This window comes from Mandrillus leucophaeus, unplaced genomic scaffold (genome assembly GCF_000951045.1).
Source record: "Mandrillus leucophaeus isolate KB7577 unplaced genomic scaffold, Mleu.le_1.0 Scaffold187, whole genome shotgun sequence".
In the NCBI taxonomy this organism is placed as follows: Eukaryota; Metazoa; Chordata; class Mammalia; order Primates; family Cercopithecidae; genus Mandrillus; species Mandrillus leucophaeus.
Genome location: NW_012101887.1, coordinates 2,020,702 through 2,045,285, shown reverse-complemented (window position 1 = coordinate 2,045,285; position 24,584 = coordinate 2,020,702). Strand labels below are relative to the sequence as shown.

The following is a 24,584-nucleotide window of genomic DNA, read 5'->3' as shown; positions in this document are numbered from 1 at the left end:
TGTGGCCTGGATAGAGACTAGGAATTTCTACAAAACCCCACATCTAAGCCCCAAGAGAATTGACAAGGCAGCTGAGTTGAGAGCTGGCAGGCAAGGTGCTTCCATGGCAGAGGCTCAGTTTGAGCTTTCCACCAAGGAGCCATTTAAGAATAAAGCAGAGACAGCGTTCTGTAGCACCAACCAAAGCCAAGGGGAGGGGGAGTTGACCAAGTTAACACAAATGGTGCCTAGATCAGCTATGAGTGCCAGCAAGGCAATAGACAAGGACAGCACCCCGAAAACCAGAGGATCAATAGGTCTCTGCACCGAAGAATACCAGCTCTTCCCTACCACTCCCAGACTGTGAAAGCACCCAGACACTTGAAGGGGTGCCTGGAAGTGGACAGAAGGCTGAAAAATCTGGGAGACTAGGCACGTTTTCCAAAAGAGACAGCATTACCTAAAGGGATGGTTTTAATTATTGGATTGGACTGAATTTTAAAATGCATAGGACTCTATATTTATAAGAGAACCAGAATAGTTATAGACAAAATAATGGAGCTATTTTCCAGGCACATCCAAGTTGCTATATGAGTGAAGTTAATGTTACATAACCAACACAAAGAAGAAACTTTCTGCAGTAAAAATAATTCCTTCTCCAAACACAGATTCTTATACACATGCAAGATCACAACATGATATCTGATGAGGAAAGAGGAGTAATTGTTTTTTACCTGAATCATCCATACTGGGTGACTTCATAAGTGAGTCAAATAGCTGCTTGGGTTTCCTTTTGGAGTTTGTCATGTCTGTATAAGTCAGGATTACCAATTCAAAAAACAACAACAACAAAATCCCTGCTCTTTTAAAATTTACTCATCTGCAAAGAGGAATTCTAATTATCTCAAATGGTTATCTGGGGAATTAAATAAGACTATTCATGTAAAGTTAAGGGCTTTCCATAAATTGGCTAGCACCATCTCTGTCCTGGTGCACCCCATCTTCATACCTTTTCTGAGATCAGTGAGGTTTGAATGTTCAGGATCACTGATATTCCACTTTCCATCACCATCATTTCCAGTCTCTGATCACTGAGTTTCCAAGTCTTCTTTGTTGTTCACCTGAAAAAGTTCTTAAGCTTATCCCCTGATCTCCTTTCTCATTGTCATGACCTTCAGTCCAAATCTTATTTCTTCTCTCTTTGGCACCTGTAAGTACCTTCTCACCAACCATCTGTCTCGAATCGATTCCTTCTTGTCTGCAAGCCACTGCTCGGCTCAGAGTTTGTCATTCCTTCTCCAAGACCCTCTCTACTCTTTCCTTTCTCCTGTATTTTTTTTCTACCTTCATATCTTTCTTTTTCCTTTTTGTAATTTCCATAAAGAATATGAAGCTACTCAAAATGTTGAAATACATAGATAGCATGAATCAGTTGAAAGTAAATGAGAACAAAGATGAATTTAAAAAGCAAAGAGATAGTTATTAGAAGAATCTAAAATAGACCTTTCTCCAGCTAAGGTCTGAATTCAACTCTGAGTTTTAAGACAGTTCAAATGGAAAGGCAGGTATTGTTTTTCGTGGTCATTAACTCAAAATTGTAAAACAATTAACTTTACACTTAACATCTGTGTTTCAAAAATTTGAAATTAGTTATGGAATAAAAAGTTTTTCTTAGGATGTGCTGAGAATTCTAATTATTTTTTAAAGTTCATGTATTATAATACTATAACACCTATAAATAAAAATACTTCACAAATAATTTTCTTAATATGATATTTAAGAAAATTAATGACTGATACACTGTAAAATCTATAAATGTAGATCTGGAAGTAACTCCTAATGAAGACCAATCTCCTGATTTCGTTTGCAAAAGCAATAATAATAATGCTTGGCTTTTGGAGAACGCAGAAGTTACGAGTGTGGTTTTACAAATATCTCATTTGGTCTTAACAAGAAAACTAGGTTTCTGAAAGGGTAAATTAATTGACCGGGATTACACATCTGGTAAAGAGTAAGGTCAGAGCTTGAACACAGCTTCACTCAACTATTTTCACAGTCCAATTGGCGTCAATTGATTGATTAATTGAGAGTGATTAATTGCAAGCAGCTGAAGCCTGTGTCACTGGAGGTGTATTTTCTTTTTCTTTTCTTTTTTTTTTTTTTTTTTTTTGAGACAGAGTCTCACACTGTCACCTGGGCTGGAATGCAAACTGGAGGTATATTCTTCATTGCAATCTCATTCAGGCCCAGTTTGATATGTTATAATGTCCTCATTCCCTTTTATCTACTTTACCCAAAGAGATAGTAGAAGTGATAACTGCTGAAGGAGAAGAGTGACTCATTGCATGTGTATGTGTTTCAAAATTGGGCAGGTAAGACTTAAGCATATATTTCCAAGCCAGGTATGATGGCTCACATCTGTAATCCCAGCACTTTGTGGGGAGTGAGGCGGGTGGATTGCTTGAGGCTAGGACTTTGAGACCAGCCTGAGCAACATGACGAAACCGAGTCTGTAATAAAAATACAAAAATATGCCAGGCATGGTGCCACGTGTAATCACAGCTACTAGGGAGGCGGAGGCAAGAGAATCCTTTGAACTCAGGAGATGCAGGTTGCAGCGAGCCAAGATGGTGTCACTGCACTCCATCCTGGGCAACACAGCAAGACTCTGTCTCAAAAAAAAACATGGGTGTGTGTGTGTATGTACACATAAATATGTATATATTATATATAATATATTAAATATTGTATTTAATACATTATATATTATATATATTTCGAATAATATATATATTTCCAGAGGGCTCTGAGAAGGAAGGTCCCTTAGTAGTTACCATACCATGTGTCTATAGGATACGAACAAAAAGCAAAGGGTAATCCTTGTGTCAGCTGCTGGAAGTCATCTCGCGACTGTGAAGGAGGCTCTGGAAGTCAGAGCGAAGAGACAAAAAACAATCATGCTTTCTTGACACAACAGAGCCACCTACACCACACCACCTTCCAGTTACAAGGCCCCTACATGCCCATTAAGTCTGTGGGAATTGGGTTCTCTGCTACTTGAAACAAGAAGTATATGAACCGATATATGAGAGAAGAGTGGAGGTAAAAAGGAGTGTAGTTTACATTTTCTTAAATATTTCAGACCTATGTGTAAGGTCATGAACAAGATATTGGCATTTATTAACATTTGAATGTGTATGAGAACCTTTTGGATGACACAAGTTTGACTTACAAGATGTGAACACTGAAGTTTAAATGGTGCGTCAGGGAAATGGCAGGTGCTTTACAAGAGCTGAAGGAGGAAACAGAACAGTCCCCCTCATTCTACACAATGCAGTATGCCAGTGGCTGTCCCCTCTGGTTTATAGGTGACAGAAAGAGAAACTATTGAGGAAAAATTACACTAGAAGGGCATGAATAAGTGGAACATTCTCTGAATCGGTCTCCTCTACTCACGAGGGAAAGGGGAAGTTTTCCACCCACACACTGGGCATTCTGTTTCTGCTTTGTAGACTGTGCCCTATCCCTCTCCACACTGGAAGGCAATGGGGGAAAAGACTTCACCGAAGCACAAGACAGTATGACCCAGAGTGCAGTTCTGGAAGACAGCCAGTTCCCTAGCATTGATGTGGTCCCACTTAATTCCTCTGGGGTGGACACATGTACATGTTTAGTGACAGTAAGCTATTGCAGCAGCTGGCATACAAGGAACTGAAGTGGAGTCACTGCAAGTAGGATGGACAGAAGAAACGCTCTAGAAAATGCTCAAGTGTAATTTCAAGCAACGTTGCATTGTTTTGGAATACAGGAAACCACAGGAGTAAACAGGCCAAGCTGGCATGCAACAGACACAAATAAAGCAGGACTCTTTTTTCTTTTTTTTCCAGAGGAGCCAGATCAAAGCTCTGGAGTAGTTGGCAGTACTCTACAAAGTATTGATTCATTCTGTTAACAGCTGTTTATTGCATACCTACTATATATGTTGCACAGTCTCCAATACCAGAGTATGACAATGAGGAAGGCACAATGTCTTCCTTTGATGTACAGAAACCTGAAGCCACCAAGCTAAGATGTGCAAAATATATATATATATAATTTCACTTTTTCCATAACATTTTATTTTCAATTTGAAGCTTCCATTCACATTGTAACAGAAATAAGGTCTCCTTCTATCCCCCTTTCTCCTGGATTGTCTCTAATTTCCAAGGAGCTTAAAAAGTGCCAGGGACTATGAAGGGAAGGTGAGAATGAGCAGTCCAGTCTTCATGTCATCTCACTGCTCTACGGGGAAGCTGCCATCCCTTCTGCACTGGTCTAGGTCCATCTTCCTCAGCGGAGAAGCAAGACTTCCCCAGGTCCTGCTCCATCTTAGAGACTGTTCCCTTACTCCCTGAAAGTTCTCTGCTTCTTTACTATTCCAGGCATTGTCTGGGTCTTTTTGCAGATACCCAAAAGCATCTAAGCCCTCTTCTTTCTTTCTCAACTCTCTTCTTCGGAAGGCACAACAGAAATTGACCCGTTATGCCTTCAAATCTGTTTTCTAATTTTGAACTTTAACTTTGAGTTACAAAACAAAGACATCGATTCCTTTATTGTCTTTTGTTTTCCTTTGCTGTCCCTCTCTAAGGTATTCTGGTTTCCTGAATGCAGAGGCGGGGCAGAGGTTATAAGAATATTAGGAAGACAGCAGCTTTGGTTCATATCTCAAAAAACTTATTCCAATACAATGGGGTTCTGTTCTCCTTTGGGAAGATGGAAAAATTTTCCTTGGTGAGATAACATATAAGTGGGTCTTGGAAATGGATAGATGTTCACCAAAAGAAGAAAGTAAAAGAGAATCAAAGGTCTGATAAATACCTTACTTGTAAACAAAGTTAACCCAACACTCATTTTAAATCACAAAATAGTATCAGATTTAAGAACAACAGACAGATATCATAGAAAATGATTTAAATATCATTAACTGAATAAAGTGTCTACCCTGAGTAGAAAAATGAACCATTGGCCACTATATTTTATGTGGTTAAATGTCCATTTAAAGTTAACATCCCATCATTCACTTCAAAAAACAGAAAAGCCTTATTTAAGGAAAATGTAACCTAAAGTAAGGCCCCAAAGCAGAGGTCAGATACAAAATTAAGAATATTTTTCCCTTTCTTTCTGTGGCAAAAGTGTATTTGACTAACGACTTCCATTAAAATAATGGAGTAAAGTAACATTTCTTTGTGTATGAAAAGAAATCTTTTACAACATTGACACTTTTGGATGAGAGGTTTTTAGATCCATGATGCATAACTAATTTCACCAACTATATTGGCAAAGGAATGTGGAAACACAATAGGCAAAAGCAATCTCTTAAAATCACCCATCAATGTTCAGTTTCCTACCAGCAGTAATACGAATGTTATCAACACATGTGTAACCTCCCTTTACTACAGTGAGAGTTGTGTGGGTGTCCGTGCACGGGAGAAAAGAATCCCAAGAACATACATCACTCTTCCCAACTTACATTTTCAGTATCCTGAATTTAAGCATGCTCAATGAATCTGACAGGGAGTGCTACTGAAGTCTCAACTCCAAATAAATAGTTTAAAATAAAAAGTTGTATAAATATTAGTCTGTGCCAATGGTGCGGTTTGAGAGGGAGTGCTATAAACACAAAGTAAATTAAATGGGATCTACTTTTGTGGGGTAAAAGGCTACTTAGACTGGTTATTATAGAGAAAATGTTGTTGTGTGGTGCGACAGCACGTACCCATGTGGCTAACCTACAACTGGTAGAAGAAACAAATCCCACCCATACCTAGGAGCGGTGCCACAGCCAGACCACAATTCCTATGAGGGATGAACTTAATTTGCTGAAAATGAAGGCCAGGCTCTGTTGCAGCTCATTAGCTGGTTACAGACACACTGAGAGAGAAGAAAGTGGAATTTAGTCGATGTTCCAACTTCTACATGTGCTGTGAATAAAACAGACTATTGTTTTTTTGATAAAGAAGTATTGTTTTGAATGTGCAGATTGGCTAAGGAAAGCCAGCAGAATTTTTTGGCCAAATATAGTCTCTTGCTCACTCCTAAAAATCCTAGCTTTCAAATTAGGAGCTGAAGTCATTGAAAAAAAAAAAAAAAAAAAAAAGTTTACATTCCTGCAGCCTGCTGCAGCAAAGCCAAACAAATGTTTGGCTTAAAGCTCACTTACATCTCTTTCATGAGCCTTTTTTTTAAACATGGAAGTCTGAAAAATACCATTTCTTTTATCGAGTCATTTAATGCCAAGTGGGGAGTGTGTGTGTGTGTGTGTGTGTGTGTGTGTGTGTTTATGTGAGGACACGCACACTCAGCAACAGTACTATAGGGTCAGTGTAGTGGTTTTAAAGCATGTGGGTCATATTTGAATTTAAAGAAACCATGGTTTTACAGCTTCTGGCATAATTTAGGTCACAGTCACAAACTGTGATTTTTTTTTAAGCATCATTAACCACTGAATGGACAAGGAATGTGTTATTTTCAAGGAGTTTCTTTGGTGCCAGTTCAGGCAATAAAAACCTAAGGACGGGTCAAACTGGGAGGGTAATTTTGTATGTAGTTGCCCTCCTGATGCACTTTTTTACCATAAAAATTGCTTGCTTTTTGGCCTTCAGTCTCTAAGCCCAAAGTGGATAACTTGAAGTAACAGCATCAATTTATTGGAGGCAGACATCTTGATGGCCAGTTTTTGTATAGTCAGTAGAACTGGTGATTTGGCACTCTGAAGAGTCCATTAAAATGACAAAATTGCAGAACTGAGTATGCAGTGGTCTAGTATTTGGGGGTTCACGGGTAGATTCTCCTTCCAATATTCTTCATAGATCATCCAAATTTTTGCTAGAATACAGATGAGTTTTGGTATAATGATGACATTCATATTAAATAAATTCCCAGTCTGAGAGCAGAAAATGAAATGGTTTAAATCAAGCCTCTTTCTAAGTTAGGGGCCACTGGCAGTGTGTGCCCAGACCTGGGGAAATGGAAACAGAGGGAGTCATGTGAGCATCACTCTCATGGCCTCTCCCAGCTTGCTACCAGCTTTGCACGCTGATTGGGCTATTTTGTTGGCAGGAGTAATTTGGTATTGAGGGTTGATTTCCCAAGTGCAAATGACTGGTGTGTTTGAGGCATGTCAAGAGGAAGAGAGCAGAGAGTAAGTCCTCCTGGCCATACTGTCACATGATGGGTGGCTGAGGGCCTCCTTAGGCCAATTCTAGTTCCTTTCTCAACCTTCAGACACTAAACAAACAAGTATATGGAAGGAATAAAATGAAGCATTTACTATAAAATATTATTTACACACTAAATTGTTTTTCAATATATTATTAAAAACATTTTCATCACATTCTTAGAATTCCCATGATCTTCAGATGCCATTTGGGGATTTTCGTTGTTGTTTTGTGGTGGGATTGGCTTTAGCAGAATTTCACCTGCATAGGTTTACATGCATAGCTTACATCATCAGTATAATAGTGAACATATTACCAACAGAGGAAGACCAGAAGAAATGTCTTTATTGTACATTTTCCCAGATATTCCAGATATCAATGCTTATACTTTTGACAAGTGTTTCAATACAATACAATCTACCAAAGAATGTTTTTGATTTATGTCAAAACCTCTGAAAATTAAGTGTGGTGAGCTATAAGAAGAACAAAGAAGGTCACCTTTTGAGAGAATGGATGAGGACTGCCTTCAGTTCTAAACACAGGATCACCTCATTAACGAGATATGCTCCAGACAAGCATTTTCCAAATAAATATTTGTTGAGTACATAAACAACTAAACACTTTAATTTTACATTTTTTATTAAATTATTTATAAAATAAATGCCCTTGCCCCCTTAAAAATTGGTTTTAGAATGAAAACGTAATTATTTTGTCTTGTGTCATCACTGTGAATACCTACTGCTGTATTATAACCATGTGTCTTGTCTGCCCTTTAAGTTGGTTGCTTTCTCTATCAGTTCCAGGTTCTTAGTTAAGATGTTTCTATTGCTATGCTGTGCCTGTGTCTAATAACATTTCACATTCTTCCAATTTGTTCTAAAATAGAAAAAGAGATCTTTGTTAACAATTTATGCTAAATAATAATCAACACGACTGTGGATGAAAGGATGCATAATTACAATTAGATAGGAGAAATAAGTTGAAGAGATCTATTGTACAGTATGGTGACTATAGTTAATGACAATAGATTGCATTCTTTAAAAATGAAAAGATGGTGAATGTTAAGCGTTCTCAGTACAAAAATGATGTCTATGTGAGGTAACACATTTGTTTATTAGCTGGACTTAAGTATCCCACAGTGTATGTATACTTCAAAACATCATGTTGTGGGCTGGTCACGGTGGCTCATGCCTGTAATCCTATCACTTTGGGAGCCTGAGGTGGGTGGATCACAAGGTAAAGAGTTCAAGACCAGTCTGGGCAAGATGGTGAAACTCTGTCTCTACTAAAAATACAAAAATTAGCCAGACATGGTGGCAGGCATCTGTAATCCCAGCTACTTGGGAGGCTGAGGCAGAGAATTGCTTGAACCCAGGAGGCAGAGGTTGCAGTGAGCTGAGATCGCGCCCCTGCACTCCAGCCTGGGCGACAGAGCAAGACTCCGTCTCAAAACACACACACACATCATGTTGTGCACAATAAACATGTAATAAAAATTTTAAAAATAGTAAATTTTCTAGAAGTTTTATAAGAGCACTTTCTGCCAAAGAGTTTAAATTGTCAGTATTCAGTATTACCAGATCAATATTCAAGTAAGTAAAGAACTATTGTAATCTGCAAGTTCTGACAACCTCTAGGCTACTTCAAAAAGTCAAGGAATACATATTGCAACTAAAATTCGAGTTAATTACCAAATAAATTTTCCCTTGAAAAGTTAAGTTTTGAAACTAATTTATATCCTAAGCTTCTCAGACCTTACCTCATATTTGAACACAATTTGACAGTTTACAAATAACTTTCACATAATGTACTATTCTATTTTACCTGTATAACATGAGTATGTTTGACTTTTTCAGGTAACAAGGAATTGAAACATATTCTGGTTACTTTAAATTACTGTAAGGCCTTACAGAAAAGTAAGGAAAACAAGCGTCTGTAACACAAGCCTAATGGACATTAGAGATCATTCAGGGATGCCAAAATTGTTCAGAGGGCTAAGTCTTCACAGCCTGCTTGTCCTGTTGTCACTTCTGCAGAAGGGACACATCTCTGCCTTTGCTATGGCTTCACCATTATTCTCACCCATTTTCTTATTTTAGTATATTCTTAGTAATATTAAAGGCTATCGAATAAAATTTTTAAAAATTTTTAAACATTTTGTTTTTAAAACATATTTTTAAATGTAATTAAAATACTGCATTAAATATTAAAGCACCTTTAAACTAGAAAACTGTTATGAATATTTTCAGTACTGTATGAAAGATTAAATGGTATATCCTTTAAATAACCCAAAACAAAGATGTTACCTGACTATTCCTACCTCTCACACACACACACAAAATGATTCACAGGTGAAAGTATTGAGCCTTTGGGTGTGAAATATTTCTGGCAAACCATAGGTAACTTTACCTATTCTCCTTAATGTTCCATGTATGATTGGTGTCCGATTAAAGATACATACATGAGATGATAAGACTTTTATTTGGTTTAGAGAAAGAGGAGTTGTTTAGTCATGGACCTCAACTCTTAAAACAGAATGTCAGAGTGTCTAGTCTCCCTGCAGTCTTGACTGCAAACTGAGCACTCTCTTATTATTAAGTACTTTCACTCAGAAGAAGCCACTTTTCATAGAATAGAGACTCAAAAAATCTCAACCATAAAACAAAAACAAAATGAAAGACAGGGACATAAAAGTCAGCAAGAAATACTGAACGTTCTGCAGGGGATGAGGAAATGTATAGCCTTCATTTTACCAGATTCCCAGACCAAGTCTACTTTTGTAAAGCAATAGTCTTGGTATCTTGAGAAAAGGAGCAACTCAAAAGGAAGTGTGGTGGAAATTTCCAAAACACAGAGAGTCTGTCTGGATAAAAACAGTGAAGACAGGCTTCTATATTTAATGACAGGGCCTGGGTTGCCTGTCTTCTGTGATCACTGGCTCTGTGTGGTACACTTTGGTAAGTTTATGATGGTGTAATCCCTCGATGAATGAAGCACTCCCTTCCCTTCAGTGCTGTTTATTCTTAGCTTATGCACACAAAGAGCAAAAAAAGTTGTCAACAACGTATCCAGTTTATACACCGAACACACTACTAACAGCCAGCTGACTCAAGTGAACCAAGCAGTTCTTGTATCCTGAACGTCCTTCCTTCATTAATTCACACACACAAATATTTGCTCTGCACCTACTATGTGCCAGGCACAACAACAGAAGAGGTTAGTTGGGGAAAAGTGTAGAACAGGAACATGGCAGTGGTAGAGAGGAGAGGAAAGAGGAAAAAATAGTTTGTTTGTGTTAATAAAGGGGGAGATTGTTTTCCTGACATCCTGTAAAAATCTGTGACTCTCAGTCATATTTAAAAAGTGTTCATTTCTGATTTGAACCATAATATGCAGGGAGATGTCCCTGTGTTGATTGGCCCTTTATTACTGATCCTGAAATTCTCATAGGAGGTGAAAAATACATCTATTCTAGTTCCCTAAAACAATCCAAACCTTAAGAATATGCAACTCCATATCCTTCAAACGCAGGGAATGAAGACAATAAAATGACTTATTGTTTAAAAATTAGACATTTGATAATTATAAAAATCTCTTGTGTGTCCATTTTACAATTGGAAAATAAACATATTAAAGTAAATATGATAATAGCACCTAAATTCTAATACCTTTGATATAATAGCTTGAGAGAATAATTGGAGGAGAATGGAAGAAAAGAAATTTTAGCTGGAATTTGGAGTTGTGGATCATTCTATAACTTTAAAAATGAAGTTCTGCCCTTAGGAAAAAAAATTAAGTGGTTCTGGCCTATAGCAGGCTGTTTCAATACCATTCCGTGCATTGGGACAACTGAAACAGCACTTGTTCAGAAAATGTTTCAAGTCATGATTTCTAGAAGTCACCTCACTTATCACTATGTCAGAATATTTTTCTTCAGTCCATTAGAAGCAGGCTCTGCCTTTATGCTGCTTTCAAGGATTCCAAAGGTTCACTCACAATGCCAGACTACAATAAAATTCAGCGTAATGTGAACCACTCGATGATATTGCCTTTCCTTATTGCCTTTCAGTTACACCATTCTAAATGCAATAAAGAAGAAGTTGTGGCTGTGTGGAACAGACAGAGAAATGAGTATCATTCCCTGAGTTGAAAAGTCATGGGTTGTAATACACTAAGAGCCTAAAGGAGAATTTCTCATATCGATAGTTGATTATGCATGTTTGAACATCCGAGTAACCTAAAAAGCAAATAAGATTGCCTATTTCAACTCACGATGGTTTTTATTTGGCATGCATTCCACAGTAGGCAGTAAAGCAGTGCCCCCACCAGCTGCAAATGTATCTATGTGTTCTTCTGGAGAGCAAACCCAAACAGCACTGGGGTCATAGGAAAGGAGAGCTAGTGGCCACTCGCTCTGCGAAGCAGCCCTGGGAAAGTGAGGCGATTCTTTCTACATCGTGGCTTGACTCTCAACAACAGGTTGGAACTATTTAGGAGACTGTAAACCCAGCAATGCCTTTCAGTGCTGCCAGTGGGGTCCCAAGTGATCTTGGGCAGTTTGCATAGAACCCTGACACAATCTGACCTATCTCTGCATGCATTAGCCTGAGGTAAGTTGCTTGACAGGAAGGCAGGCGCACAGGATGCAGCCTAGTTTTCTGTGTCTTCTGTGGACTCTCAAGCAAAGCAGGAGCTTGAGGATAGCAGCGCTGATCTTTGTAGGTGATATTAGGTGCATTCCAAACATAAAAGCCAGATTTAAAGTACTCAGACTATACAATGGTTATTTTACGTATGGTCATCTGTTTGTTTGAAGATGAAAAGAGGCATTGCTGGACAACTCTGGCTATAAATACCAGTAACCCCAGTCATTATTTTAAGTGTTTCCTTTACCTTAAAAGGAAAAAAAAAAAAAAAGCAAAGTAAAAAATAAAATAAAATAAAATAAAATAAAAATAAAGCAACTCAAAGTGACATTTTAGGGGTAATTATACTCATATTTTGAAGTAACTTATCTTAAGAATATGAACGATTCTTGTCTAGCTCACATCTTGTGTAGTTTTGTGTAGAATTCCCACTAACAATCCCTTTGCCCCGTACTTAAAATAAACCCATCTATTCCTTCTCCCAGAAGGAAAATAACAAAATTCTCAATGGTTGCAGTGAAATTATCCCCTGTGACATGAGTGAGTCATCTCAGCCACTGCAGGCAAAAGCTCACTTCTTTGAAAACTTGTTCCTTGTCTTCTTTCTAGGGAACCTGCATTACTGCCATCAGACTGGAAAACATGCAGCTTTACTTCACGTTATGCACCAGACACTCTGAAGAAGTTTTTTTTAGAGTTAATGCTTGCACATAATTGACTTTCACCATAGTTAAAGCACAGAAAGGAGTTTGTCTTAAAAACATTATTAATTTCAGTTAAGAGTTTTAATATGTGCCTCAATGGGCATTTCTTGTGACTGTTTTTTCCTACAAAACTATTAACTCTTCAAAATAGCAAGCCTGATTCTGTGCACTTATTCAAAGCATACATATTATAAAAAAAAAAAGCATCCATATTTTCTCATATCTTTGACAGTTTAAGAAGTCATACTGACTACTCCAACTTTACAGGTATTTAGTAAATATTCATTTGTTGAAGAATCATTGTGAAGATTTTATTAATTAGAATTTACCAGTCTTACCAGTAATTTTATGTAATATATTCATTTGTTAGCACTTTATTTTTCTTTTTCATTCTACTCGATTACATTTTTAAGAGATACAGGTTCCATAATTTCTATGTATGAGGTACCTATTTGGTGGATTGATTCCTTAAACTATCTCCTTTTTATTTAAATCAATAAAATGGTATAAGAGAGTACTTATTATTTATGACACATTTTACTTCATGCCAATGAAATGAGTAATTTTTTATAAAGTTAATTCATTTTTTGCTGAATTTTTTCCAAAAAATCCATCTTAAATACTGATTTTTCATTTTTCTGAATGTATATTAGATGTCACACATCCATTAGAGAAATTCTGAGTTACTCTGACTTGAAAAAAATACCTACCAATATTAATGGAGTTCTTTAAAATTAAGAATCTCACATCTTCCCAGTTCGAGACAGAGTATCCTCTGACACAGGTTTTCAGAAATACAATAAGAAACATTAGCGAGTGTATTACCCACCCCTCTTAAAGGTGTCAGTGTCTGTAAAAATCTAGAAATACAATAAAAAGAAAGCCAAGAAAACCTAGGTACAATGCCATATGCTCAGCTAAAAAAAATTAAATCTTAGACTCGTGCCAAAAAAAATTACCAAATGGTTATCTTGGTGTGATCAGCTCCCCCTATAAAAACTGCAACCGAACTGATGACCTCAGAGACAGAAGCCATCCCTTTGGCACCACTGCTCAAATGAGAAACAGAACCGAACATCCTGAGACTTGTTTTAAACAGAAAACTATATAAAATAAAGAATCAGAGGAACTGAAAGAAACTTTAGAGCTCATTGGTGATAAAATCACCTATTTTCATCGAATAAAATAAGAGCTGGAGAAATCATAACATTTAGGTATTATTGAGGTATTTTCACTGAAGACTACAAGCTCTCAAGGCTCCAAAGAGCAAATAGAATAATTTTAAACAGTTGACAAATAATGAAAATAATGTTTAATTTTCAAAGGGCCTTAAACTGGTCCTCAGTGATGGCCATATAGTCAGCATAGTTGTGACAGCCCTGGCAGTGGAAATTACAGGATCTTGGAGATGATGTTTGCCACCAAGATGAATGGCAGAGAATTGTTAGAGTTACCCAATTCACTGAGACGGGTGAGAGAGATGGTGGGAAGTAAGCCTTTCCTCGTGAACCTACAGATCGTACTTATGAAGCCATGTGTTGTAATTTTATCTAAGCAAGTAGGAATGCACATAAAAGTGCCTGAATTGTACCATGAGAGCTTGATCTAAAACACAAGCATGGACTAGAGTAATAAATTATCACAAAGTGGAAAGTGATAACACTAGTAGTTCAAAATTCATGTCAGGAAAGCAATGCTATACACACTAAAGCCCCAGAAGCCCCAGAAATACTCTTATCTTGGATAGCAGAGCAGTACAGAGACACAGGCTCAACCCTGAAGAACTTTGTCTGTGGAAGGTAATGACAACCAGTGACACAAGTAAAGAAAGTCACAATATGGCATTTTAGAGGAGAATCATTCATTGGATAAGGGAGACTGTCTCCATTGCAGTTCATGGTCTATAGGACAATACTTCTGTGAAAATTCTACAGTTTTTGTGGTAATATTTGCTGTTCCTCAAGCTTCCAAAGCCATTGTCAGTCTGGGAATTTCTTTGGAGATTTCCAATGAGCCAGCTACAAAATCCAGAGTTTCTAAAAGTTATCACCTCAAATTTCCAGTCAAGTTGTCAGAATTTGTCAGCAGTGGAAGATGCCAGAGATGAATGACTGTGCCCTGAGACCTGGCACATCCAGTGGCCTGGCAGGGCAGGTATTGGTGTCTGCATTGCAGGTGAAGACTGAGCTTGTCTGGGAGCTCCACGGGAAACTAGTAAGAGCTCCAGGGATTCAGAAGCAGGAGTTTTTATATATATGTATAATGTGTGTGTGTGTGTGTGTGTGTGTGCAGGGAGATATTAGTGATGTACCCAGATGCTAAATTCATATTTTTACCCTGTACTTGGATCTTCAGGTATGCTCACCTCTAAAGGCCGCACTAAGAGTTTGAGAAATAGGATAGTATGTATTTAACAGAACAAGTTCCAGGAAAGGAATCTTGAGAGAAGAGAGACAAATGGGTCTCTCTTCAGATAAATGGTCTAATGGGGTAGAGAAAGAGGCAGGAAATGTCTGAAAGAATTGGCCCCTAATTTGGAGATAAGGCCAGACTAGGTAGAACTATACTGAAATAATCCCACGATCTAAGCCTTTTGATCTATTTTTTAATAGTATTTTCTTGGACTTTCTAAAATTATATTATCAGCTATCATGTCTTGTTTCTTTCATTTGCCTGAATCTGTAATCTGTGATTGCAAATTTGAGTAATTCACCCCTTTAATTTTCTAAAAACATGGAAACAAACAAAAGCCTGTTAGAACTACATGTAGAATAAGAATAGGCTCTGTCTGGGTAGAAGAATGAAGGGCTCTTTTACCATTATTGATATTGTGAACTATTTTTCCTTTGCATTTTTAGGCTCTTCTCATTATTTCTTGATTCCTAGCTATAGCGTCATGTTTGAAACTGACCACTTGTTATATGAGGTATTAGTATTTTAGGCTTTGTTGTTAATTTTCTCTACCAACTTTAGTTCTGAATTGCATGGAATACTTTTAAATAAAAATGGTGGGCATATGGTTCTGCTACTTCTTTATAAGTTGCAGTGGACCCAAATTAGCTTTTCTATATTAAGTGTGATGCTAAAAGCAATTATTCTAGCCCCACAAACTAAACTGCACATGAAGATAAATACATCATTTAAGGTAAATGAACCTTGTAAGGGCTCTTGAATGTCGATGATGTGCATGAAGAGTATTTCATTTGTAGATAGATTTCTCAACATGCCCAATACAAGAAATTCTGATGACAGGTGGACTCTCCATAATGACTGAAGCTGGGGCACAGATATTCTACAAAGTTACATCTCCTTTAACAAACATTGACATCGCACCCTATCACAAACCAGGCACTATGCAAGGTCCAAGGAATACACAAATGGATTCGATATAATCCCTACACTCAAAAGGCTCACAGCCTAGCTTGAGAGATAAGCATATCTTTAAGTACTATACGGTGTAACACAGTATGCATAAATGCCAAAAACAGGAATAAAGTGAAAGACCTACTAATGTCCTTGGATGTTCAGGGGGTATTTCACCAAAGATATGCCATTTGAACCCTATCTTGAAAGATTTAATACATGTTCCTAAGGCAGATAAAACTGAGATGATTTTCTGATGGAAGACATTCCAGCTATGGTCATAACATGATTAGTATGTGGTATTTCATAGCTTGGTACAGCTATGAAGAAATAGTGTGGAAGAGTCTGAAAAGTAGGCAGTGCAAGAAGTCTTTATGTGCCACATTGAGAAATCTAGACTTAATCTTGTAGGTGACATCAGGCCATCGTAGCTTCTTAATCATAACTGATAACCTTGTCAAAAGAATGAAATATTCAATTTTTTAATCTTCCATTGTAGTTAGTTACTTTCTACCTGCACTTCTTGTATAAGTCCTTACACATTACCATTTCCCAGTAATGCAGTCAGAGCAGAAGGGCCTTGAACTTCTTCTAGAAGATTCGGTCACTGGAGAGAAAGACTCTCCTGTCCACAGGAGATTATTTATTTTAAACCTGATTTAATTGCCATACGCCAACTAGTACTTTGCAGCATAGCCAAATGAAATAGAAAACAACCAACCAGTAAAATATTTCCCAACTCTAGAAATATTCAGTAAAAGAGATTTCACCGTGCACATCCCAGGAATATACAATAAAACTTTCATGTAAGTATTTATTGTATGATTGATAGCATCACTTTTGTCTCAGGAAATTCTCAGTATCATGAGAAAGTTCAAAAGCAAATGAGAAGCCGTCACACTCTCCAGTAAATCCAGTCACCTTGCAAATTGGAGTTTTATGGTTTTGCGGAATAATAGGATAAAGAGAAGTACACTTACTTGAGCTATTAGGTTGGTGCAAACGTATTTGCAGTTTTTTACCATGGAAAGTAATGGCAAAAATAGCAATTATGTTTGTACCAAACTAATAGTTACATAATATATTTCTGATATTTCCTGGGAGTCCACGAGGAACAACTTATCCTTACTTCTTGAAAACTATTGTGTCAGGGGGTAAACTCAAAATGTTTATTAAAAAACATGAGTATTGGATATACTCAAGAAAAGAAATTTCTTTTTAAACTATACACCCAAATAGTGGTTTTATTTTCCCCTACACTGTTTGCCTTTGTCTATCAATTGATTAAACCAAAGCCTTGGGAAGATATTGGTAGTGAGAAGATCTGAGCTCTAGACAGATTACACACTTTTGGAATTAAACCCAAAATTAAAATTTAAAATAGGGCTAAGACCAGAACTTCACCAATGTCATAAATCATACATTATTGTCTTATTTCCAGTCTATAAGCTGTTATCAAGAGCAAAATGTCATTATCAATATAACTCTAAGGAAAGTTTACAAAATAAAAATTTGTGAAAATGAAAACTGGCAGCTGAAAAATAAAGCATATCCATGTTTTTCCTATCTGCATGCTCTTATCTATTGACATACATTTCGCTTTTCTGTATTTACTCTGACTTTTTTTATAAACACTCACGTTTTTTTTAATCAGTTGCTTAATCAGAGGGTCCAAACACTCTATGCGAAATTTCTCCTTTCTTCTCCCTTGACTATGTAAAAATAAGGAAGCAAGCTGTGGCAAACGTTTCACAAGAATTTTTGTTTCCTAAAATGTTAATGGAACAATGGAAATAAGACAGGAGTTAAAGGTTATCACAATTATATAGATTTTCATTTTTCTTCACCAGCAACTTTTTGCTAACTTTTCAAATTATGCATTGTTACCTTGACCCATTTTTTAGATGCCTCAATGGATCTGAAAGGCAGTAATTTGAGACTTAAAATTTGAACTTTCAATTGCTGTATTTTTAGTACAACCTAAAGGTGTTCACAGGAAAATGTGAGCCTAGATTAGACAATAAAGAGTTGTTTTATAAAAGCAATCAGCTTTTCTAGTTCAACTCTCTTTTCATCCTGAAATTTTCCTAAAAGAATTTTTTTATCTAATACTTTAAGATAATTACTTGCTCATGGCCATTGGGTTAAATTTTTTATTAGCAGGTTTTCAAACTGTGTTCTTCTGCTAGTTACAAAAATGAAAATATTTTAAAATTACATATGCCAAATTAACTTTACAGTACAAATGTATACTTTTAAAATTATAATTTACAGCACAAAGGTTTCTGACACCTTACATGGCATTCCAATTCCTACAAGAAATTGTTGAGATTCAGGAATCATGAACCATGCCTAAGTTCTTGGAAACTATGTGTCTGCTATGGTGGCTGTTGGCTCCTGTGTATGGAAAAAAGTGCCACAGAGAATTTCAACCAACTTGAAGCAACTGTTCCAAAGAATGTGGCTTAAGATTTTCAAAGACAAGTCAGACACTTAATGCATGCAGCTGTACTAGAAGGTGACCAAGAGTAAGAATAGATGAATCAAATAACAAATGCATTACCACGAAGCTGGTTTGAATTGCCAGAACTAACTTTTGTATTTTTACCTGAGGAGCATCATATTTCAAAAGAAACAATTAAAAACTGATACAGACAGAGAACAAATTTCTAAAATGAAAAATGGTCATTAAGATGGTAAATAAACTGATGTCCAATTAAAAAAGGAATCCGAGGTTATCAAAAGTTACCTTGACTATAGGAAATACCTAAATCCTGTATGTTCTTTTGAGGATAGCACATATGACAATTTTAAATCACACTGAAATTTAACTACAAAATTCTTCCAGAATAAATTAGCTTCCAAAAATCAAACATTTTTCAAAGAGCCTATAAAAAAAAAGATAAGTGTGAAGTGTAGGCCTTCTGTGGAATCATCAAAATCTCTTAGCTCTTTATTCTTTTTTCTAAAAAGTTTCTCTGCTGAAATATAATTTAGAGAACATGCAGAAAATAAATTTAGGATAGTCCAAACAAGTATGATGCCTGAAGCTCCAATAACAATTTAGAGACTATAAATGTTATTAAATTTCAACCCATCTTTTCTTGGTGAATGCAATTCATTATTTCCTAAGGAAATCAGTCTTGACCAATACCATTGTGAATTACTTATATAAATTAAATATGCCACTTCTATAGAAAACTTTAGGTCAGCAGCAGATGTTGGTAAATTCCTACAGAAATGCATGCCCAGAGAATGTTTTTTTTTTTTTTTTTTTAAATGGCAGAAATCTGCTAGCTATTCCTGCCTTATCTGCAACAGCTGAGCAATCTTTCAGTGCCACGCGGAGACGGAAAACTTGGCTCAGATATAGCGTGGACAAGCTTGCCTTAATCACATTGCTCTTTTACATGTGCACAAGGACATCAACATTGACAGTACAGAGTAAAGCAGCCATTTGCTGAAAACAACTGTCAACGTTGTCAAGTTTTTGGAACCTCTTATAATGTGATTTGTATGACAAATCTTGTGGCATTTTGTTTGTCAGCAACAGTAGTGAATTTCCATGTATCTGGGAAGGCAGGAGAACTGTTCAGAAGTGAATTGGGATTCTTTACACAGACTGTAATAAAGGAAAACAGTGATTAATTTTAAAATGACAGATTTCAAATAGATCTAGAATTTTCAACGTGGAATTTCATTTCAGATATCACATAAATATGTTTTTCTCCTTGGGTTCAAACCTTGAAGAATTGCTAGAGTCGTTCAATTTTCCTTTGTTGCTCTCTAAGTTTTGAAAACTGTTGTAAAAATATTAATATTTTCAGAGACTCGAATCTGTAACAGTAATTAGTAGAGGGTGTTCTAAGTGACAGCAGTAGGTTCATTCCTTTCTTTAAGAACTAGATGCTCATTGGCCATAAAGCTCATGAAATCAGTTGTAGTCAGTTATAACTAACCTAGTGCACATCAGTGTTATTCAACAGTGTATCTATTAAAAGACCATTATAGAGATCTCATGGTTCATTACTTTTTTAACACTACTCGTACTTATCCTTACTTCGTGCTGTGTTTTTCATATAGCTACTCCTTAATGTGTTTCATTCATATGTCCTCAGCCAAGGTCCTCCTTCTTGTGGGTGGGTGGGATTAGTTTGGATGTGCTTATAACGGACCATGAATGCCCCCTCCTTGCACATGCCAAAATGCCCATAGATGCCTGACACCAGTATCCTAGCCCAGCCAAGAAAGTCTCAGGTTCTTCACATCCACACTAATTATGGTTCCTTTAAAAGAGATCCTTCAAAGTCTAAGGGAGAATCTTTCTTTTTTATGCTTCCCTCCAAGTAAATACAGTTCAAGAATCCCAGAAAAGGTATTCTTTCCTTCTGTTAGGATCCTTTTCCCCTCTCATCAAAGCAATGCTCAACATAATGTTTTGGACCACCCTTATAAATATTAGGTACTAAAAGATTTTTTTTATGGAACGGAATTTTTTAAATGATAGATAAAACTGAGGCACACTCTAACTGAAGGATTAATATTTTGCTTCAAACACCATAATAACCAGTTTTCCCTCCTTTCTTTCTTCCCTTTATTTTTCTGGAAAAATACTGAATGAGGTGCCTATAGTAGCAATAGAAGTATGATGCAAGCTACATTAGTAATTTCCATTTTTCTAGTAGCCATATTAAAAAGTAAAAAGAAATAGAATAATTTTAATAACAATATATCTAAAATGTTATTTCAACATGTAATCAATATAAAAACTATTTATGAGATATTTTACATTCCTTTTTCCTTGTACTAAATATTTGAAATCTAGTGCATATCTTACACTTACAGTGCATCTCAGAACTAGGCACATTTCAAGTGCTCAATAGCACCGTGGGGCTAGTGGCTACCATATTGGACAGCAGAGTTCTAGAGACCTCAGTTCTAATACTACTCGGTCCACTAGGTTATGTGACTTTAACTAAGTCTCTTTTTTACTGAGTCTTATTTTCCCCATCTATGAAAAAGGCTTTAATAATTCCTGTCCTGGTTTATCTTTGAGTAATTTGTGAAGAGCACATAGAAAACTACAGTTAAAAGTAGTTTAAAACTTAGTAAGTTTTCTGCAGTTTTTAATTTTTGTTGCTATTTCCTCTTTCCCAGAGTTTCCTCACTTTCTCTTAAAAAATCCTCTGACTGCTATTTAAAATCATACATGGTAAGGTATGCTGTGTTTTATGGTTTAAAAATCTACTGTTAAATGCTTCCAGTGCCAAATTTTTGCTCCTCTCAATAGAAACTTGCCTTCATAAAATCCTAAGCTTAAGATAATATCAATAGCCTGCCTTTTCTGTGATGGTCACTATTTCTAAAAGACACTCACATTCTATAGTTTTGTTCTCTCATCTTCCAGTTGTGCTTTGATAATTCTAGACTAGAGCTTAGCTGTATGTCAAAGATATGTAGACCTCTCTGTACCTACATTTATTTTAAACATCCAGCATATTTCCTACTTATAAAAATACTAAGAATGGAAAACTATGTACAATCATGAGCCACATAATAACGGTGGTCTCGTAAGATTATAATGGAGCTGAAAATTCTTATCACTTAGTGAGGTCGTAGCCGTCGTAATGTTAGCACAACACATCACTCACGTGTTTGTGGTGATGTTGGTGTAAACACACCTACTGCGCTGCCAGTCATATAAAAGTCTAGCACATACAATTATGTACAGTACATAATACTTGATAACGATAATGAATATGTTACTGGTTTACATATTTACGATACTATACTTTTACTGCTATTTTAGAGTGCACCCTTTCTATTTATATATAAAAAAGAAGTTAACTATAAAACAGCCTCTGACAGGTTCATCAGGAGGTATTCCAAAAGAAGCCACTGTTATCGTAGGAGATGACAGCTCTGTACGTGTTACTGCCCCTGAAGACCTTCCACTGGGACAGATGTGGAGGTGAAAGACAGTGATATTGATGATCCTGATCCTGTGTTAGCCTAGGCTAATGTGAGTGTTTGTGTCTTAGTTTTTAATAGAAGAATTTTAAAAGTAAAAATTTTAATAGACAAAAAGTAGAGAATAAGGATATAAAGAAAAATATTTTGCATAGCTGTACAATGTGCTTGTTTTAAGCTAAGTCTATCATAAGAGTCAAAATTAAAAAATAAAAAGTTTATAAGGTAAAAAAGTATTGTATGCTAAGGTTAATTTATTATTAAGAGAAGAAAAATATTTGCTATAAATGTAGAGTAGCCTAAGTTTACAGTGTTTCTAAAGTCTACAGTAGTGTATAGTAACGACCTAGATCTTCACATTAACTCACCACTCGCTCACTGACTCACCCAGAGCAACTTCCAGTCCTGCAAGCTCTGTTCATGGTTAAGCGCCCTGCACATTATAGTGGAAGCACAGCTTCCATTATAATTAAATTCTAATTGTTTCTAAAGTTTAGGAAGGATAAAATGGTTACTCTCCACAGTGACAAAAGGAAGCCAGGAAAATAAAGTGCACACTTGTATGAATTGTGAGGAAATAATGTACCATTTTAAAAATCTTTTATACTGTATTTTTACTGTGTCTTTTCTATGTTTAGATACACAAATATTTGCCATTATGTTCCAATTACCTACAGTACTCAGTACAGTCACATGCTGTACAGGCTTACAGCCTGGGAGCAACAGGCATACAGCCTAGGTGTGTAGTAGGCTACACCATCAAGGTGTGTGGAAGTCCACTTTATGATTTTGCACAGCATCAAAATAGCTAATAATGCATTTCTCTGAATGTAACCCTATTGTTAAGTGACATATGGCTGCATAATGGTTGAACTTTCAATCAGTATATTTTCAGTACAACTTAAAGGTATTGACAGGAAAATGGATCTAAATTAGAAAATAGTTTTATGAACACAACTACCTTTTCTAGTTTAAGCCTCTTTTCATTCTTAGTTTTTTTCTGAAAGAACTTTTTAGCTAGTATTTTTAGTTAATCACTAGCTCATGAGTAGGAAACCCTGCCTCATACACTCATTGTCCTATTTCTTTAATTTCTGAAAACTTCCTTGACATATAATAATTCTAACTGCCTTTTCTCCTCCTGATCATTTTAAACTCATTGCCATTCCTTTCCTCCTTTTCTCTTCTCCCCTCTGACAGTCTCTCTGTCACTGTCTCTCTCTTCTCTCTGCCTTCTCAATCTCTTCACCAACTGTGTTCTCAACAGTCACCACACTGCTTTTCTTTTTTGACCTTTTCTTGTGTATTCAGCTTATATTCAGTATCTGGCAGGCTGGTAAGTTGGCTGCATCAAAGGAGCTTTGAACTTTTGCTTGTTTGTTTACGAACAATAACTGTCCTATACCCTATAAGTATATAAATAAAAATATATTATAAATTTAACACATAAAATGGATTGTTATTTTAAAATCTTATAAATTAATCTAGCAGCATCTAGAAGTACCACTAGATTCCCAAATCATCTACTATCCCAGCAAAACAGCAATCTATCTGAACAGTGATCTAAACGTTGTGGGTTTTTTTTTTTTAATGCTTTTGAATACGATCTTAATCACCATTTCCAGTGGTTTGTCTACATACCAGCTGCAGCCTTGCTGATTAGAGCATCAATACCAATTGATTTTCTAGCACATACTTGCAATGTCTATTGTATCTCATTGCATACAATTGGTATTTAGCTAAAGCTAAGAGGGGAATAAAAAAGATTTCGTGTACAGAACACATGGGTCCCAGAGAGTTTCATAATTCCCAGGAGAATATAAGAATGAGGTACTCAATGTCAGACTAAATGGTTTCTTACGGTTAATGTGTTTGGTGACCACAGCCTCAAATAATTCTCTTGCCCAGAGCCAGGGTTACTCAGCTGTATAATAACCTCTAAAGTCTCTCCTTTGAAAAAGACTCAGGATTCATGACTTTAATTTTGCCACTGATAATATGAAAAGTATACTCCATATAGTACTGAGCAAGCATTCACTCTCAGCTTCCACTGTAATGAAATTCTAATTGTTTCTAAAGTTTAGGAAGGATAAAATGGTTAATCTCCAAGATGACAAAAGGAAGCCAGGAAAATAAAGTGACACACTTGAATGAACTGTGAGGAAATAAAGTGCACAACATGCGATAATGCCATGACTCCGTGTTATTGCGCATTTCTGGGCTGAAAAGATATGGCTTGATGGGTAATTTGTCATGCTGTGCAATAGAGAATAACAGTAAAGAGACTTCAGACAGAAGAAAATTACACAAATAGTAGGGTGGAAAGGTATAATTGAAGATGGCAAAAGATTGAAAGAAAGACATTTAAAATTACTGTACTGACCTACTAAATGCACTTGGGCGTGGAATCCTGGCCTCACAAGAAGAGGCATTAAATGACTGCGGGCTGTGACACTACTGCAGAGTAATGCCAATCTCCTGAGCATTCGGAGAAGAAAAACACAATGCACAGCCTGACAGAACAGCCTCAACCTGCTTTTTTAATGAGAGGAGCATGGGATTCTGGTGAACTTAGATAGATAAAGTTTCCTAAACTAATTCGATTGCTTACATTATGAATATATTTAATTTATTAAAAATATTTTGGGAGCTTAACTAATTCCTTAATTTTCTGAAGTCAATAAATCTGCACGTTACAAAACTGCAAAACAAATGGAATGTCTTTT

The 24,584-nt window shown here is 36.3% G+C and overlaps 1 long non-coding RNA gene across 2 annotated transcripts in view; it reads right to left on the bottom strand.

The window, feature by feature from the left end:
- LOC105538208 overlaps positions 1 to 24,584 on the bottom strand; it is a 155,883-nt gene that overhangs the window by 89,467 nt on the left and 41,832 nt on the right. Inside the window, exon 4 of one of the 2 annotated variants that reach the window (XR_001005859.1) lies at positions 7,501 to 8,051. The exons of the other annotated variant lie outside the window; for it this stretch is intronic. This is a non-coding gene — a long non-coding RNA (uncharacterized LOC105538208). Of the gene's footprint in view, positions 1 to 7,500; positions 8,052 to 24,584 lie in introns of those variants that run through there. 2 annotated transcript variants of the gene reach the window in all.